This window comes from Papio anubis, chromosome 16, assembly GCF_008728515.1.
Source record: "Papio anubis isolate 15944 chromosome 16, Panubis1.0, whole genome shotgun sequence".
NCBI classification, from domain to species: Eukaryota; Metazoa; Chordata; class Mammalia; order Primates; family Cercopithecidae; genus Papio; species Papio anubis.
The window spans coordinates 80,758,058-80,774,605 of NC_044991.1; the positions used below are offsets into that span (position 1 = coordinate 80,758,058).

Below are 16,548 nucleotides of genomic sequence, written 5' to 3' on the forward strand. Positions count from 1 at the left end.
GCGGAGATTCTGGGGACACCGCACCCCAAGCCCTTCTGAATCGTGCGGCGTGAGTGTGACGGCCAAGAGCGGATGCAGTCCGGAATCGCCCGCACCTTCCCGCGGGCGGAAACGCCGGAGCCGGCTGGGGAGGGGGCGCCCTAGAGGAGCGGATAGAAAGCTGAGGCGGGGAACTGGGGTCATCCTGGGGGGGGACAAGACAACGAGCCAGGCGCCTCGGGGGCGGCGCGGGAGCCTCCGCAGGACCGGGCGGGCGCCCCGGGTGGCGCGGGCGGGGGGCGCGCCCCCTTTACCTGCGGCTCCGGCTCCTCGGCCATTTCCTCGCGCGGCGGCGGCCGGGACTGAGCTGACACCACTCGGGCCGGCCGGGTTTGAATGAGGAGGAGCGGGCGCGGAGGGGAGGGGGCGGGGAGGGCGGAGGGAGGGAGGGAGGCGTCGCGGAGTTTCTCTAGGCCTTTTGTGCGGACACCTCCCGGATTCCCCGCCCGCACCCGGCCCCCCAAAAGACACGGGGAGCCCCGGGCGAGGGATGCAGCCATCCGCCGGGGCGCCTCGTAGCTTCGCGCTTCCAAGACCCCCCCGACGAAAAAAAGCGTCCCCCACCCCCAACCCCGCCCCCGCCCGGAAGATTTGGGGGCCGGGCTCACCTCGGGCGCGGGGCTAAGGTGAGCGGGGCGGGGGTGCGCACGGGGGGCAAAGGCGCGGGCGCCCCCTACTCGTCCGCGCGGGGACAGTGCAGGCACGGGGGTCCCTAGAGCCGCCGGGGCGCGGCGCGTCCGGCGCTGGGGGACTGTTGGGTCAGAAAGTGTTCAGGGAGCAGCTGTTGCGCCCTCCCTCGGCCCCGCCGCTCGGAGACGCCCCGCCCCCTGCCTTCACCGGCCGTCCGGCCCCGCCCCGCTCCGCGCCTGGCCCCGCCCCAGCGACCACGTGACCAGCATAGGCGCGCCCCCGCTCCGCCCCCCGCCGCGACTCCGCCTCCGGGAAGCGAGCGAGCGCGAGCGCGCGCCGTGCCACCCTCCCCGCGTCCTCCGCCCCGCACCCCTCCTCCCGCCATCCGGCTTAACGTGGCGGGCGCGCGCCGCGGCCGTAGCCGCGACAGGTACTAGGGGAGGGGGACTGCGAGGGTGTGCGCAGGCGCAGACCCGTCCCCCGCCCCCCGTCCCCGTCGCCCCCTCCTCTGCAAGGTGTGCCCGGGCGAGGGGAGGGGCCCGGGGCCCGAACCCCTGGGTCACCCCGAATTACAAACAAAAACCTTAACGCAGTTGCGCGCGGGTTAGAAGGCAGCTGTGCGCGAAAAACACCTCAGATTTTCTTCAAGCGTGAAGAAGGTCGAGAAGATAAACAGTTTTTAAATGAGTATCTTCAGAAAGCTATTTAATTGTTCTGATTTTTTTTTTTCCTGAAAGGGCCGGGCTTGCGCTATTCTAACTTGAGATTTCTAAACTTAGTCTAGGTTCCAAGAATCTACTTGGTTTTGATAGAAATCCATTTGGAGGAAACCGGGGACAAAAAAAAAACAAAAAACGCTACCCTTTCCCCCTCCTCCCTACGCCCAACTCATTTAAAGCGTTTCCCAACTGTTTTTTTTCCTTGCTAAAAAAAAGGACAAAAATAGGTTCTGATTCCCAAAGCCTGTGATATTTCCCCATTTTAAGTAAGCCTCGAGGAACCATAGACACAACAAGCACACCCCCAACTTTTCTGCCCCAAAATGGATACTAATGCAAATGTGAAATGGATCTATGCAAGTCGCTACCAACAAAATAGCCAAATATTTATTTTTTTACTGGCCTTCGGCATATCCAAAATGAAACTTTAAAACACATCAAGAAAAACATTTAAAATATGTATTTCCTAAATCAAAAGAAAGAACGCACTACAGAAATGATCCGGAGCTGGTGAGCAATGCAATCTTAATAAATAGGAAAAGGAATCTGAGAAGACAGCTACCTCAGCAAAGGGGAAGAATTTGCCAAGTGTCATGTTTTGCTGTCATTTTATATATAACTACTAACCCCACATATGGTCTGGTTAGTCTTTTTTAAAAAGGAAGTGAATCAATTACTTACTCACACTTAATTAATTAGCAGTGCCAGTAGATTCTTAGGCCAGCACTAAAAACCTAAATTGGGTGATTTTTTTCACTCAAGTCCACTGATACTGATCACTTTTAGTATTAGGATTCCTTTTCTCACAAAAGATGAATACCTTTCTTTAAAATATATTTTTTAATCTTATTGTCACATTCTAAAACACAGTCCAAAAACACTCTTCATAAACAAGAAACTTCATTTAACTTTATGAAAACAAATGACTATGAGCCTTGCTACACAACAAAGAAACTGAACAAGTGGAACCAGGTTGAGCCTTAAGTGTAGCCTCATTCTACATGTTAATGGATAACCTTTGAACTCTGAGATCTTGAATGCTGTAAACACAATAGCACTGATAGTTAAAAATTCCAGTGTCAAAATCGAGCATAAAGAAAAGTCCAAACTTTTCAGGGGGAATAGGGAAACAATCAAATATTTTGACAAATAATCGTTTCAGTAAGAACAAGGAGATTCCTGGCTCTCAGACCTTGTTGCTACTGAAGTATTTTCTGAGCAAAAACGGTTGTGCTTGTTTTCCCCTGTGCCCTCCAAAGCTACCACTTTGTTCACATTATAGCATCATGATTTGTTACTGTTTCACCGCCTCCTCAAAAAAAGAAAAAAAGTGCCTTATTATATTGTAGCTTTTAAAATTGAAAGATGATTATATTCACTGATCTATCTTCTAAGAGTTTTATTTATATGTGATCCTCCTTATGTTTGAGCAAAGAATTACAAAGAACCTTCTCCTGGAGTCTTGCCAACAAAACTGGGAAATCGTTGCAAAATTCTGCCAGCGACTGACTGCTGGGTTGCAAATACATACTGTGTTTCCCGAAGGACATAGAGGGATCTGAATTCGCCCGGGAGGGCTTCCCTGAGACACATTCTTCCCTTAGAATGTGAGACTCATAGTTCACATTTATTTGGAAAGCATGTATAGTTCAAACAACTAAAATATGGAAACTCCAAAAGTAACAGGAGAACACTGGAAACATTTGGTTTTGTAATAAAATCCAGGAACTCATATTGCACGAAGTGAAAATTGAAAATCGAACGTTGGTCTTCCTACGCTTAGCTCCACCCACAAGAAATCCAGCTTCGCCATCACTCCCAGCCTAGGCCATCTCTAAAGGACTCAGGTGCTACTAGATGCCAGCAACAAAAACAAAGAATGGAACCCAAAGAAAAGCTCTGCATATGTTACTTGGAGAAAGGGCAGAAAAGCTCCACTTCACCTTGTTTTAATGCAGCAAACATCAGCTACACTTCATTTTTCACAATTATCCAAACAGACAGGCCCTCCTTAAGACGTATTTCCTAGTATGCGCTTATAAAATCACACCATTATCTCTGATTTAATTCTAGTGATATAAGGCCTCTTCGTTTAGTCAACATCTGATTTTCTATCCAGATCCTGCCAGTCCCAGCATGCTCATGCTCAGAGCTAGTAACATAACAAAACAAAACAAAAAAAAAAAAAGAAGAAGAAGAAGAAAAAAACCAAAACTTCTGATTTGCTGTATTTAACACTTACTGGAATCATCTGTTGAGACTCAGCCTTAATTAGAAGAACAGAATGAGGTATGATCTTCTTATTTCACAAGTCTTTATTTTACTGTGGAATTATTATAGAAAAACTATTTGGAAACTGTGTGTAAATCCCTGGAGCTGAAACAGAGCCAACATAGATACGGGACGTAAAAGAATTCAGTGTTCAGAGCAGGAAAACCTGAAAAACTGCAGCGAGGAGTTAGCAGGAAAAGAACATGAAAAAGTTAGGCAAACCTGCCAGCATCTGCAAACTACAAAGGACATTTGAGAAGGAAACAGGGACAGCCCTTTGAACAAGACTGAATGCACTAAAGTAAGTAGGAATAACAAACAGCTCGAAGGAGCAACACATTGCTCTCTTTTCTATTAAGTTTCTTGACCCCATGCAACTCACTCCTCTGTAAAGTATCACAATAATATACAATTAAAAAATATATATATGTGTGTATATATATATATAGCAGAACTTACCTTTCAGAAGAGAAGGCAGGGTCTGGAACCTGATAACTCTCTAGGACAGGACTTCACTCTACCTGGCTCTAACCAATACTGGAAGAGATGTGATTGCTGGTTTTTATAAGCACACCAAAAAGGGAGGGGTCAAGAATAAGGCTCAATTTAAATAAAGGTTTTAGTACCCTCCCAACTTGATTAGATTAGTCAATCTTGATAACGTTGACAGCATTTTTTAACTGGATTTGTCCCATTGGTGCGTTTGATGAGTGCCCTCCCCCACTGCAAACACAACTCATGACTCCTAATATTCTGGATCGTCTTGTGAAATTACCTTCACTCAAAATGTTAATGTAAACTCCCTTAAAAATGGCACACAAAACACAACACTGGGAACACCTCTTTAAAGTTTTCTGCCTTCATCAGATATTCCAAACGGGTAGCTTTGGAATGAGGGATGGAGGGGAAGAAGAAGGTAACTAACATTAATTGAAATTCAATCATCATTATAATCTCCAGCCAAACTCTTAAAATCTAATCAGGATATTTAATCTCCACCCTACTCCACCCTACACAGACCTTGCATCTGTCAGCAAACCCTCATATGTCTCAATTGTGTCCATTTACCTTTATCTGTAACAAAAGCCTACACCAAGGTGCCACTGGCAGGTGCCATGCACGTGAACATGGAGTCTGCTGTTGGAAATGCGTTGGGAAGGGCAAGTTCCCGGTGAGAATCATGCACATTTAGGAGTTTTCCAAATACTGATGGCATGTTGAGTCATCAGACTGGATAAAATTGCCCAAAAGAGGTGCTAGTATTGGGCCCTAGGGTGGTTCGGCGCCCGGAAGTCAAGGAGAAGAGAAAGAGAGCAAAGGGGACTGAGAAGGAGCAGGCAGTAAGGTCTGAGGGACCTCAGGAGAGCATGGGGGCCCAAATGCAAGGGAAAAAAGGGTGTCAGTGCCACCACATGTTCTCCTCCAGACACAGACAGTACTGTATGTACAGGTTTCTCCAAATTTCTTCCTTTCTAGGTTTCCCTTAATGCTTTCTCTACCTATAATCCAAGATTTTTACCCAGAAAGACCCAAGTCTTTTACCATGCATATCAAATAAGTTCACTACCCCTTAATGGCTTCCTATTGCCTTGAGGGAAGAAAAACTCCATAGCTTGCCCCACCAGCCCTGCAGATCTGGCCCCTGCCTAACTCCAGCCTCAAGTCCTGGCAAGCCCTTCACTTAGGCATCTGAACTCCAGCCTTCTCTCTGACCTAGAGCCTTCAGCCCTGGGGTTCCCCTAGCCTAGCACCCCTTTTCTCATTCTCTTCAAGAACTTGGCTTCTGTTCTTTCTGAGAGTGGTTTAAACTCCCTGGTTCTCTGGGAGGGGGAGGAGAGGGGGAGGCTCTGACATAGTGTCCTGGTTATGAACATTTTCTCTCCAATAACTTGGGCTCAGATACTCAAATTCTACCTCTGGAGAGCTGCATAGGCCTAGAATATTATTTAATCTCTCTTGGGTTTCAGTTTCCTTATCTATAAAAGGGAAATGATGAAGATGATGAAGAAGACAATTAAAATAATTGTTTGTGTTACTTATATAAGTAGTAGTCACATTTCTTCAAGACTCTGGAGAATGAAATGAGACACACTACAGAGCTTGTGAGCCCAGAGTTTTGGGGGCCCCGGCACTGTTCTAGGCATGGGAGATAGAGCAGTAAGCAAAACAAATGAATTCCTTGTCCTGTTGGGGCTTATCTTCTGGAGGGAAGCAGACAACACACCGGTAGTTATATTTGCAACCTACTGGGACTGGGTCATAGGAGAGGGGAAAAGCCTGCCGTTTTAAATTGAGGCTCCCTGAGGAGCACAGACCCTCCAGGAAGTCAGGTGGCAAATCATACCAGGATGGAGAGGGTTCCATTCACTCAGAGGGAACAGAAGGGGAGAAGGACCAGAGAGGAAGAGAGCCAAGCTTGGAGAAAGAACTGGCGGGCAGCCAGTGTGTCTGGGGGCCATGGAATGAAGACAGGGTAGGGACAGAGGAGCAAGAAATCATGGCAGGCCCATGTGAAGACCGGAGATTTGACTCTCGTTGCAGCAGGATATCAGTGACCAGTTCACTGTTCCCTGGTATTTGCCACATCTGCAACACTTGATAGAGCTCTTTTCTGCCTTGCAGTTGGATCCCCATGCTCTCCTGATCTCCATTAGTCCTCTCTGGCTGCTCCATCCCAGACCCCGTGGCTCCTTCTTTAGACTCTTCTCCTTGACTTCCAGGTGCTGACATGCCCAATGCTAGCAACACTTTCTTATTCATGTGATTTTATCCAGTCCGAAGGTTCAACATGCCATCAATATTTGGAAAGCTCCTAAATGTACATATTTCCCACCTGGAACTCTCCCCTCAACTCCCAAAACACATTTCCAGCTGCTGATTTGTCTCTGCATGCAAGGTCCCTGTGTTTACAGGGCAGAAATGTAGGCAGTCCCATTCTAAGTGGCCACAACTGACCTTTTCAAAAGCCGTCGTCTGGTTATGTCATGCCCTCATGCGTCTTAGAATAAAAACAAAATTCCCGATAACACAGCCCTCATGCGTCTTAGAATAAAAACAAAGTCCCTGGCTGGGCGAGATGGCTTGTGAGATGGCTCATGTCTGTAATTCGTAATTCCAGCACTTTGAAAGTGTGAGGTGGGAATAGTGCTTGAGTCCAGGTGTTTGAGACCAGCCTGGGCAACATAGCGAGACCCCCCTATCTACAAAAAAATAAAAAATTAGCCGTTGTGTGTCTCTACTCCCAGCTACTCAGGAGAATGAGGCAGGAGGATCACTTGAGCTAGCGAGACAGAGGCTGCAATAAGCCAAGATTGTGCCACTGTACTTTAGCCTGGGCAACAGAGTAAGATCCTGTCTCAAAAAACAACAACAAAACAAAAGTCCTGAGAACATGGCTGGCAAGATCTGGTGGACCATGCTAAGACTCTGGGTTTTATTCCAAGAGCACTGGGAAGTCACTAAATGAAACGGAAATAAAACCAAAGGAACCATCGAACGTCAACTAAGTCTTTCTTTCCCAAGAGATACTAGTATCTCCTAAAGACCCCATCCTGGTTTAACAAAGAGGACATGACAAACTCTTAAGAAGTTGGAGTCCTGCTGGGCGCGGTGGCTCACGCCTGTAATCCCAGCACTTTGGGAGGCTAAGGCAGGTGGATCATGAGGTCAGCAGTTCAGACCAGCCTGACCAACATGGTGAAACCCTGTCTCTACTAAAAAAATACAAAGGGAGGTGGAGGTGCAGTGAGCTGAGATCACGCGACACCCTATCTCAAAAAAAAAAAAAAGAGAGAGAGAGAGAAAAGTGAAAACTAAGGCTCAGGATCATTAAGTAACCTGCCTGAGGTCACACAGCTAATAATTTGTTTCCCTGCTTTCCCGACTACAGTGAAGCCAATGCACCAACTGAACCCAAAGTCAGACTCCCCCTTTAACACCAACCTAAATTTCCTCAATTCTAAAAATTGACACTAATGCATATTTCTCGACCCCCTATTTCCAGGATGTTTACCAGTCAGTCATGTGTGGCTCTGGGGCAAGGTTGAAATGTCCTCACCCACTGTCCTCCCCTCCCCACATTCTGGAACAGCAATAGTGTTTCACTTGGTTGCCTGAGGGCTAGTTTCCTCCCACCTGTCACTCCCTTGAGTTCTTGGTATACCTGTGTACAGGACCCTCTTCCTCACCAGACTCTAACAGACTATAAATCTTTTTTTTTTTTTTTTTTTTTGAGACGGAGTTTCGCTCTTACTGCCTAGGCTGGAGTGCAATGGCACAATCTTGGCTCACTGCAGCCTCCATCTCCTGGGTTCAAGCAATTCTCCTGCCTCAGCCTCCTGAGTAGCTGGGATTACGGCGCCCGCCAACACGCCCGGCTAATCTTTTTGTATTTTCAGTAGAAACAGGGTTTCGCTATGTTGGCCAGGCTGGTCTGGAACTCCTAACCTCAGGTGATCCGCCTGCCTCAGCCTCCCAAAGCGCAGGGATTACATGCGTGAGCCACCATGCCCAGCTGAAATCTCTTTTGAAAAGGAAGCCGGGCACCGTGACTCATGCCTATAATCCCAGCACTTTGGGAGGCCAAGGCGTTCACCTGAACCCGAGAGTTCAAGATCAGCCTGGGCAATATGGCGAAACCCTGTCTCTATGAAAAATTAGCTGGGCATGGTGGCTGGCGCCCGTGGTCCCAGCTACTCAGGAGGCTGAGGTGGAAGGATCTCTTGATCCCGGGGAGGTCACGACTACAGTGAGCCGAGATGGCATCACTGTACTCCAGCGTGGGCCACAGACCCTGTCTCAAAAAAAAAAAAAAAGAAAAGAAAGCGGGGAAGAAAAGGTGATACAAATTAATATACCAACAGCAATTAGTGAGTGCCTCTTCCATGGAGCTGGGAGAGAATAAATGTTTGTAAAATTAAAATGTTCTATGCTAGATATCAACTTTCCTTCTATGCCTTCTTTATTTCACACCTCATAGCTAGTTAGTAAATCTCACAAATCCTATCCTTCTAATCTCTTTGAAATGTACCGTTTCCTTTCTATTCACACCACCCATGTTTCTTTGTTTCCTTCTGGCCTGTGTAATAATCTCATAATCGCTTCTCCTGTACCTGCCTTCTTTCTAGTCCAGAATACTTTTTCCTAAATTCCACTAATAACCATCCTGCTACTGCTTTGTGTGAAATTCTCCAAAAAAAAAATTTTACTTTTCCAAAATAAGTCAAGCTCCCTCTCTTGGGATACAAGAACCACACCACGGTCCCAGCCAATCTTTCAGCCTGATTCACTCAATATATATTTATTGACCACTCCTTTCTCCCAAGCACTTAGCTAGATAGTAATTCAAGAGTGAGGCACAAAACAAATTGGATTCCTTCCCTCATGGAGCTTATATTTTAACAGAAAACATAGACATTAAATAAGTTAAAGCACAAAAAAATAGAGAAGCATATAATTACAGTATCCTAGAGAATTATCACTCGTGCAGAAAGCATACACAAGGATGCAGCACCGTTTACAATAGTGAAAGGCTAGAAACAACCTACATGTTCATCAAAAGAAAATGGCCACATAAAACATACCATATCCAAATTTTAGAATATAGACAACAGGCCGGGTGCGGTGGCTCACACCGGTAATCCCAGCACTTTGGGAAGCCAAGGTGGGCGGATCATGAGGTCAGGAGTTCAAGACCAGCCATGGCCAACATGGTGAACCCCGTCTCCTCTAAAAATACAAAAAAAAAGTTAGCTGGGTGCGGTGGCAGGAACCTGTAATCCCAGCTACTGAGGAGACTGAGGCAGCAGAATCGCTTGAACCCGGGAGGCAGAGGTTGCGGTGAGCCAAGATCGTGCCACTGCACTCCAGCCTGGGTGACAGAGCAAGACTCCGTCTCAGAAAAATATGTATATATAATATAGACAACAGGCCGGGTGCAGTGACTCACGCTTGTAATCTCAGCACTTTGGGAGGCGGCGGTGGTCTGATCACCTGAGGTCAGATGTTTGAGACCAGCCTGGCCAACATGGTGAAACCCCGTCTCTAATAAAAATACAAAAATTAGCTGGGTGTAGTGGCGTACGCCTGTAATCCCAGCTACTTGGGAGGCTGAGGCATGATAATCACTTGAACCCGGCAGGTGGAGGTTGCAGTGAGCTGAGATCACGCCACTGGGCAACAGAGAGAGACTCCCTCTCAAAAAAAATAAAAACCCCACTGTGTTAATTACTGTGCAGCACAAAAACTTAGGAATAAAATGTTTACTAGTTCCATATCCTGCTTTTGGATAAACATTTGATAAACCATTCTATACTTACTCCTCTCTTTGCTCTATTCCAACAGCCTACACCCCTCCCCTGCCACCCAATCCCCCAACATATATGCCGTATATATAAACATCAACCTGTAACCACCCTAATCAGCCTCAAGGTCACTCCAAATGCCACCTCCTTCAGTTACTCTCTCCTTTGTTCAATGCCTCCTTTATGACACTGTCTGCATTATGCCTAGCCCTGGGTATGTTGTTGCTCTTACCACCTGTATAGGGTGGAGGCTTTTCCAAGGGAAGACCGGTTTCCTCCATGTTGTGGAATGGTCAACACACAGTAAGTGCTCCAATCAATATTTAGCTGTCCCAATACTTAGCTGTTCTGTGCTCCTTGGATTTTCTTTTTTTTTTTTTTTTGAGACAAAGTCTCACTCTGTCGCCCAGGCTGGAGTGCAGTGGCGCGATCTCAGCTCACTGAAACCTTTGGGGTTCAAGCGATTCTCCTGCCTGAGCCTCCTGAGTAGCTGGGATTACAAGCATGCACCACACCTGGCTGATTTTTAAATGTTTAGTAGAGACGGGGTTTCACCATGTTGGTCTCCAACTCCTGACCTCAAGTGATCTGCCCGCCTTGGCCTCCCAAAGTGCTGGGATTGATTACAGGTGTGAGCCAGTGCGCCTGGCCTCCCTGGATTTTTTTTTTTTTTTTTTTTTTTTGAGACGGTGTTTCGCTCTTGTTGCCCAGGCTGGAGTGCAATGGTGTGATCTCAGCTCAGTGCAACGTCTGCCTCCCGGGTTCAAGTGATTCTCCTGCCTCAGCCTCCCTAGTAGCTAGGATTACAGGCGCCTGCAACCACACCCAGCTGATTTTTTGTATTTTTAGTAGAGACAGGGTTTCACTATGTTGGCCAAGCTGACCTCAGCCTATCCACCCGCCTCAGCCTCCCAAAGTGCTAGGATTATAGGCATGACACACCTCGCCCGGCTCCTGGATTCTTTAATACACTCTTTTTTTTATTCTCTCATGTGACACGTACATAGTAAACACCCACCACGTACCAGGCATTGTTCTAGGTGCTGGAGATGCCACAGGAAACCAAACAGATCAAAATGCCTATCCTCATGGAGTTAACATTTGATATTATAGTCTGTTAGATATTATAATAAGTACTATGGAGAGAAATACAAGGGGCAAAGGGGCTACAGAGTGGAGGGATGGGGAGGGAAATGTTAAATAGATTGGCCCTGAAAGGCTTCATCATAGACATATCTAAATAAAGATCTGAAGGGGGTGACAGTGGGAGCCACAAGAGGTTCTAGGGGAAGAGCATTCCAGGCTCAGGGACAGGCAAGCGAAGTCCTTGAAGCAAAGTGCGCCCAGTGTTTCAAAGAACAGCAAGGAGGCCAGCATGGCATTGTGGTTGGTGTGGAGACAAGCCAGGAAATTAGGATGGGGATGGTGCATTTTGATTGCACGGATCTTTCTGGCCATGATAAAGATTTTGGATTTCATTCTGAATGGGCCTGAGAGCTCTGAATAATTTGAGCAAAATGACCTGGCTCAGTTAGTAAGTGGCGTATTAAACGGGTTGACACAGTCAAGAGCACTCCTAAAATAGTAACGCAGGGTCTCTCTCCTTTGCTGAAATCACTCAGATATTTAAATGTATCTATTTCAGGTACTTTTACAACCATAACAGTAATAATAATAATAATAGTAAGAAGAGGGCTGAGCGCAGTGGCTGGTTCATGCTTGTAATCCCAGCACTTTGGGAGGCCGAGGCCGGCGGATTGCTTGAGTCCAGGAGTTCAAGACCAGCCTGGACAACATGGTGAAACCCTGTCTCTACAAAATACAAAAATTATTACAATATTAGCCAGGAGTGGTGGCAGGCGCCTGTAATCCCAGCTACTCAGGAGTCTGAGGCAGGAGAATCACTTGAACCCGGAAGGCAGAGGTTGTAGTGAGCCGAGATCACGCCACTGCACTCCAGCCTGGGCAAAACGGGTGAAACTCTGTCTTAAATAAAATAAAAATAAAAATAAAAATTAGCCGGGCTTGGTGGCACGTGCCTATAATCCCAGCTACTCGGGAGGCTGAGACAGGAAGATAATTTGAGCCCAAGAGGTCGAGGCTGCAGTGAGCAGTGTTTGGGCCACTGCACTCCTGCCTGGCCGATACTCTCAAAAAATAAAATAAATAAATAAAATAGGAAGAATGGGGAGGAGAAGAGGAGGGATAAGAAGGGGAAAAACAGACCAGGCTCGGTGGGAGGCCAGCACTTTGGGAGGCCAAGGCAGGAGGATCACATGAGGTCAGGAATTCCAGACTAGCCTGGCCAACATGGTGAAACCCTGTCTCTACTAAAAATACAAAAATTAGCCGGGCATGGTGGTACACGTCTGTAATCCCAGTTACTTGGGAGACTGAGGCAGGAGAATCGCTTGAAACCCGGAGGCAGAAGTTGCAGTAAGCAGAGATTGAGCCACTTCACTCCAGCCTGGGCAACAGAGACTCTGCCTCAAAATAGTAATAATAATAAAAGGGAAAAAACAAAACGATTTACTGCAGCCCCGCTATGTGCCACTCTCAGCTCCAAAGCTGATTTATATTATGGTGTTACTTAGTTCTCCTGATAACTTTCATGCTTAAATCCATTTGCAGATGAGGAAACTGGGGCCTGAGGTTAACTTTCTGACTTAATTCTCTTACTTGAAGATCTACAACTAGAAGAAAGTGGGGTTCTAGCTCAGATCCAGCGCCAAAAGCCATGCTGACTCATACCATTCTTTTGTGTCCTAAGTGGTTGACCTTGGCCTTAGGAAAACAGAATAATAATAACGATCACTGATTGGGCATTGACTCTGGGGCAAGCACACCATACTCCATTTCGAGATCCCCCCCGCAGAGTAGAAAGTAGTGCCTAGGAGCGGTGACCCCGCAGCAGGTCAGGGCTGAGCTCTTGAAAATGGCTCTCTGGGTTCAAACCAAAACTCGATTCCCCAGATGTGCTGCTTTGGGGCTTCCTCTGAACTCTCTTTGACTCCATTTTCCCCATTTTACAGATGGGGATAATAGCACACCCTAATGGCCGGGCGCGGTGGGTCCCGTTTGTAATTCCAGCACTTTGGGAGGCTGAGGTGGGCAGGTAACTTGAGCTCAGGAGTTCAAGACCAACCTGGGCAGCATAGCGAGACCCCCCGCTTCGCCATCTCTACAAAAAATACAAAATTTAGCCAGGCATGGTGGCTGCAGCCTGTAATCCTAGCACTTTGGGAGCCCGAGGCGGGAGGATTGCTTGAGTCCAGGAGTTCAAGACCAGCCCTGGCAACATAGTGAGACCCCCATCTCAATTTATTTAAAAAATAAAAATAAAAACTAATAGGCTGGGTGCGGTGGCTCACACCTGTAATCCCAGCACTTTGGGAGGCTGACGTGGGCGGATCACGACGTCAAATCGAGACCATCCTGGATAACAAGGTGAAACCTTGTCTCTACTAAAAATACAAAAAATCAGCCGGGTGTGGTGGCACGCACCTATAGTCCCAGCTACTCAGGAAGCTGAGGCAGGACAATCGCTTGCTTGAACCCGGGAGGCAAAGGTTGCAGTGAGCTTAGATCGCACCACTGAACTCCAGCCTCGGCAACAGAGCGATTCTCTGTCTCAAAAAATAGAGAGATACATAGATAGGCCAGGCGCGGTGGCTCACGCCTGTAATCCCAGCACTTTGGGAGGCCAAAGTGGGCGGATCACTTGAGGTCAGGAGTTTGAGACCAGCCTGGCCAACATGGTGAAACTCTGTCTCTACTAAAAATACAAAAATTTTTTTGTATTTGAGACTCCATCTTAAAAAAATAAAATAAAATAAAATAAATAGCCGGGTGCAATGGCTCACGCCTGTAATCCCAGCACTTTGGAAGGCCAAGGCAGACGGGGTGGATCACCTTAGGTCAGGAGAAACCCCGTCTCTACTAAAAATACAGCCTGGCGTCGTGGCCTGCGCCTGTAATCCCAGCTACTCAGGAGGCTGAGATAGGAGAATGGCGTGAACCCGGGAAGTGGAGGTTGCAGTGAGCTGAGATGGCGCCACTGCACTCCAGCCTGGGCGACAGAGCAAGGCTCCGTCTCAATAAATGAATTAATTAATTAAAATATAAAAATAAAATTTAAAAAATAGTACTCGCTGACAAGTGAATTTGGGAGGAATAAGCAAGCCCTCACTCGTGGTAACGGGCGCAGGGTGGGGGAAGTGGGGGGGTGGCACACAGCGCTCAATTAAGTCACGCTATTTTGATCACGACCATCGCCCGCGGCCGCAGAACATGCCCGCTCTGAACACCGGGGCGGACACCCACAGACGCGTCCTTCACCCGCGCAGGGACCTGCCAGGGCTCTTATACCGGAGGGTGTTCAGAGTAGGGAAGGGAGAGATCAGGTCTGAACCCGGATCCGTCTCCTCCAGAACTTGAGTAGCTCAATCATCAGCTAGATCACCCAGTGTAGACAAAGCAAGTGGAATTCTTTGAAGGGTATACCTTGAGTTGGGCAATCCTCATAGAAGGTGGGAGACGACCTGCCCTTCAGTGTTCCTGGGGCATCTTCTCCAAAGTGGAGGTCGAGCCAGGCCTAGGAGGAAACAGAGGGAAGGTGTGGACGACCCCACCGCAGAGACGGAGGTGAAACCGACGAGCTCCAGGTAGGTGTGTCCTCCTCAACCACACCCTCCCACAGGGCCCTGAGACTGGGGAAGACCGGAGATGAGATTAGGATCAGAGCCACACCCCTGACCGGCTTACTGGACAACCTGAAGCCACGCGTCTGCACTGGCACTCGGAACTGAGTTGGCCCAAAGCTTCTTCACCGCTTCCAGCGGAGGGCTTAATGCGGTCCCCCAGCACTCACACAGCGGGTTTTCTCAGAACCCAGTCTCCAGAGACCGCCGGGACTCAAATCCTGCGCCGCCCTCAGCCGCTGGGAGACCAGGGCCTTGGCCTCACCTGCTTCCCAGCCTCACCTGCAGAATGGGCGGTCCCGAGGGTTAAATGCCCTCATCACCATGAAACCTTAAAACGGTGCCTGGCACATGGCGATCACGCAATAAACGTCCGCCAAAATGACGTTAGCCAGGATTCGCCCCGGAAGGCTGCCTGTTCTCAAACAGCCCTTCAATGAGGGCTAATCCCTTTGACTCCTTGAACAACTTTTTTTTTTAATGTGGTTAGCATATTTTGTTGATTTTTTTTTTTTTTTTTTAACAAAGACCAAGTCAGCATGTTCTCTTAAAAATATTTTAAGAGATTATGTTTTGTTCCCACTTGCTTTGAGGAAAGACTTCGTCCTGATTGAGTGGGGTGAAAACAGTGAAATGCGAACAAGGATAATAAGACCATCTTTCCTGTACTGTTTCTTAAAAAAGGAGGGGAGGGAGGAATTAAAAATTCAGATGCTGGATTTTAAAGACCGTCATGCTAAGTATTATCAACTTCCTTCTCTTTTTTTTTTTTTTTTGCCCTCATATAAACATAACAGTAGTGAGTTTTTCCTTTTTTCTTGACTCAAAAAAAGACACAAAACTGACACATAAACTTCTCCAAACCAATACAGCTGAATTTTCTACAAAGATTTGTAACTGATAGGATATATTCCTTAAAGAAAATAAGAATGCTCTGAACAGAAATAAACAGTTTCTGCAGCAGTTTTATTTGAAGCCCACAAATAAAAACAGCATGTCCCCAAGGAAACAAAATAGAATTTGGAGTTGCAGCTAAAATGGCTCTGCTCTAATCCTCTCTTACCCAGTACTATGGGGTTTGTTTACAGGAAACCCCTGCCACGAGAAGTTTGCTGCTAGTTTTCAACCGTATTTTGGCATCATCAACTCAGGCATATGGAAACAAATGAAATATTCAGCTTTAAAAAAAATTACAAAGTAAACGAAGAGAACGCTGACCTGTTCCTTTCTACCTTCTTCAGGATGGGTAGAGGCATGAAGAAATGCAGGCTCCCCTCCCCCTCCGGGCCGCGCTTCCCGGCTGGGTGGAAACTATCTCATTACCACACTTTCAACAAGTAGACCAGTTTCCTCCTTTAATCAAAGTTACTTTGTGGTTGTTTAGCAGTCTGCGCATGCCATGTTTTTATAGCTATAGAAAATGCGTATTTATTTATTTTGAGATGACTATGACCATATGACAAACCTAAGTCAGCCTCTTATAGCCAATGATTTATAAGAGCTCTGAAAAACCCGGCCTTTAAACATTTTAATAGAGGCTCTCTCATCCTTTGTAAGTGGAAGTGTAAATTGGTACAGTCCTTTTGTAAACAACTCAATGAGACAAGTCAAGGGCCTTACAAATGTTCATACATTTGGATGCAGCAGTAACACTCCTGGAATCAATCCTAAGGAAACAGCCCTAATGTAGGAAAAGGTGTTAGGAACAAAGATCTTCGTGGTAACAAGATTTACTCCGAGGGGGAGAGCAATACATGTTCACTCTCCATACATGTGTGGAGGCACACAAATAAAGGAGTGGTTAGTCACCCAAGTTATGTATCCCCACACGATTACACACAGTCATTTTAAAATTAGAACGTTTTGAAAAATAGGCCATTGGGAAAT

The 16,548-nt window shown here is 46.9% G+C and overlaps 1 protein-coding gene across 10 annotated transcripts in view; it reads right to left on the minus strand.

Annotated features, from left to right (window-relative positions):
* The window catches only part of ZNF217 (zinc finger protein 217), a 42,616-nt gene extending 26,582 nt beyond the window's left edge, over window positions 1–16,034 (minus strand). Inside the window, exons 1-3 of one of the 10 annotated variants that reach the window (XM_017944681.1) lie at window positions 15,880–16,034; window positions 14,465–14,555; window positions 4,119–4,196 (exon numbers count right to left, since the gene is read on the minus strand). The gene's annotated coding sequence lies outside the window, so the exon portion shown is untranslated. Of the gene's footprint in view, window positions 1–293; window positions 563–647; window positions 809–4,118; window positions 4,197–14,464; window positions 14,556–14,725; window positions 15,121–15,879 lie in introns of those variants that run through there. The other 9 variants (XM_017944682.3, XM_017944678.3, XM_017944679.3 and 6 more) reach the window with 9 other exon arrangements.
* Between the last annotated feature and the right edge of the window lie 514 nt (window positions 16,035–16,548).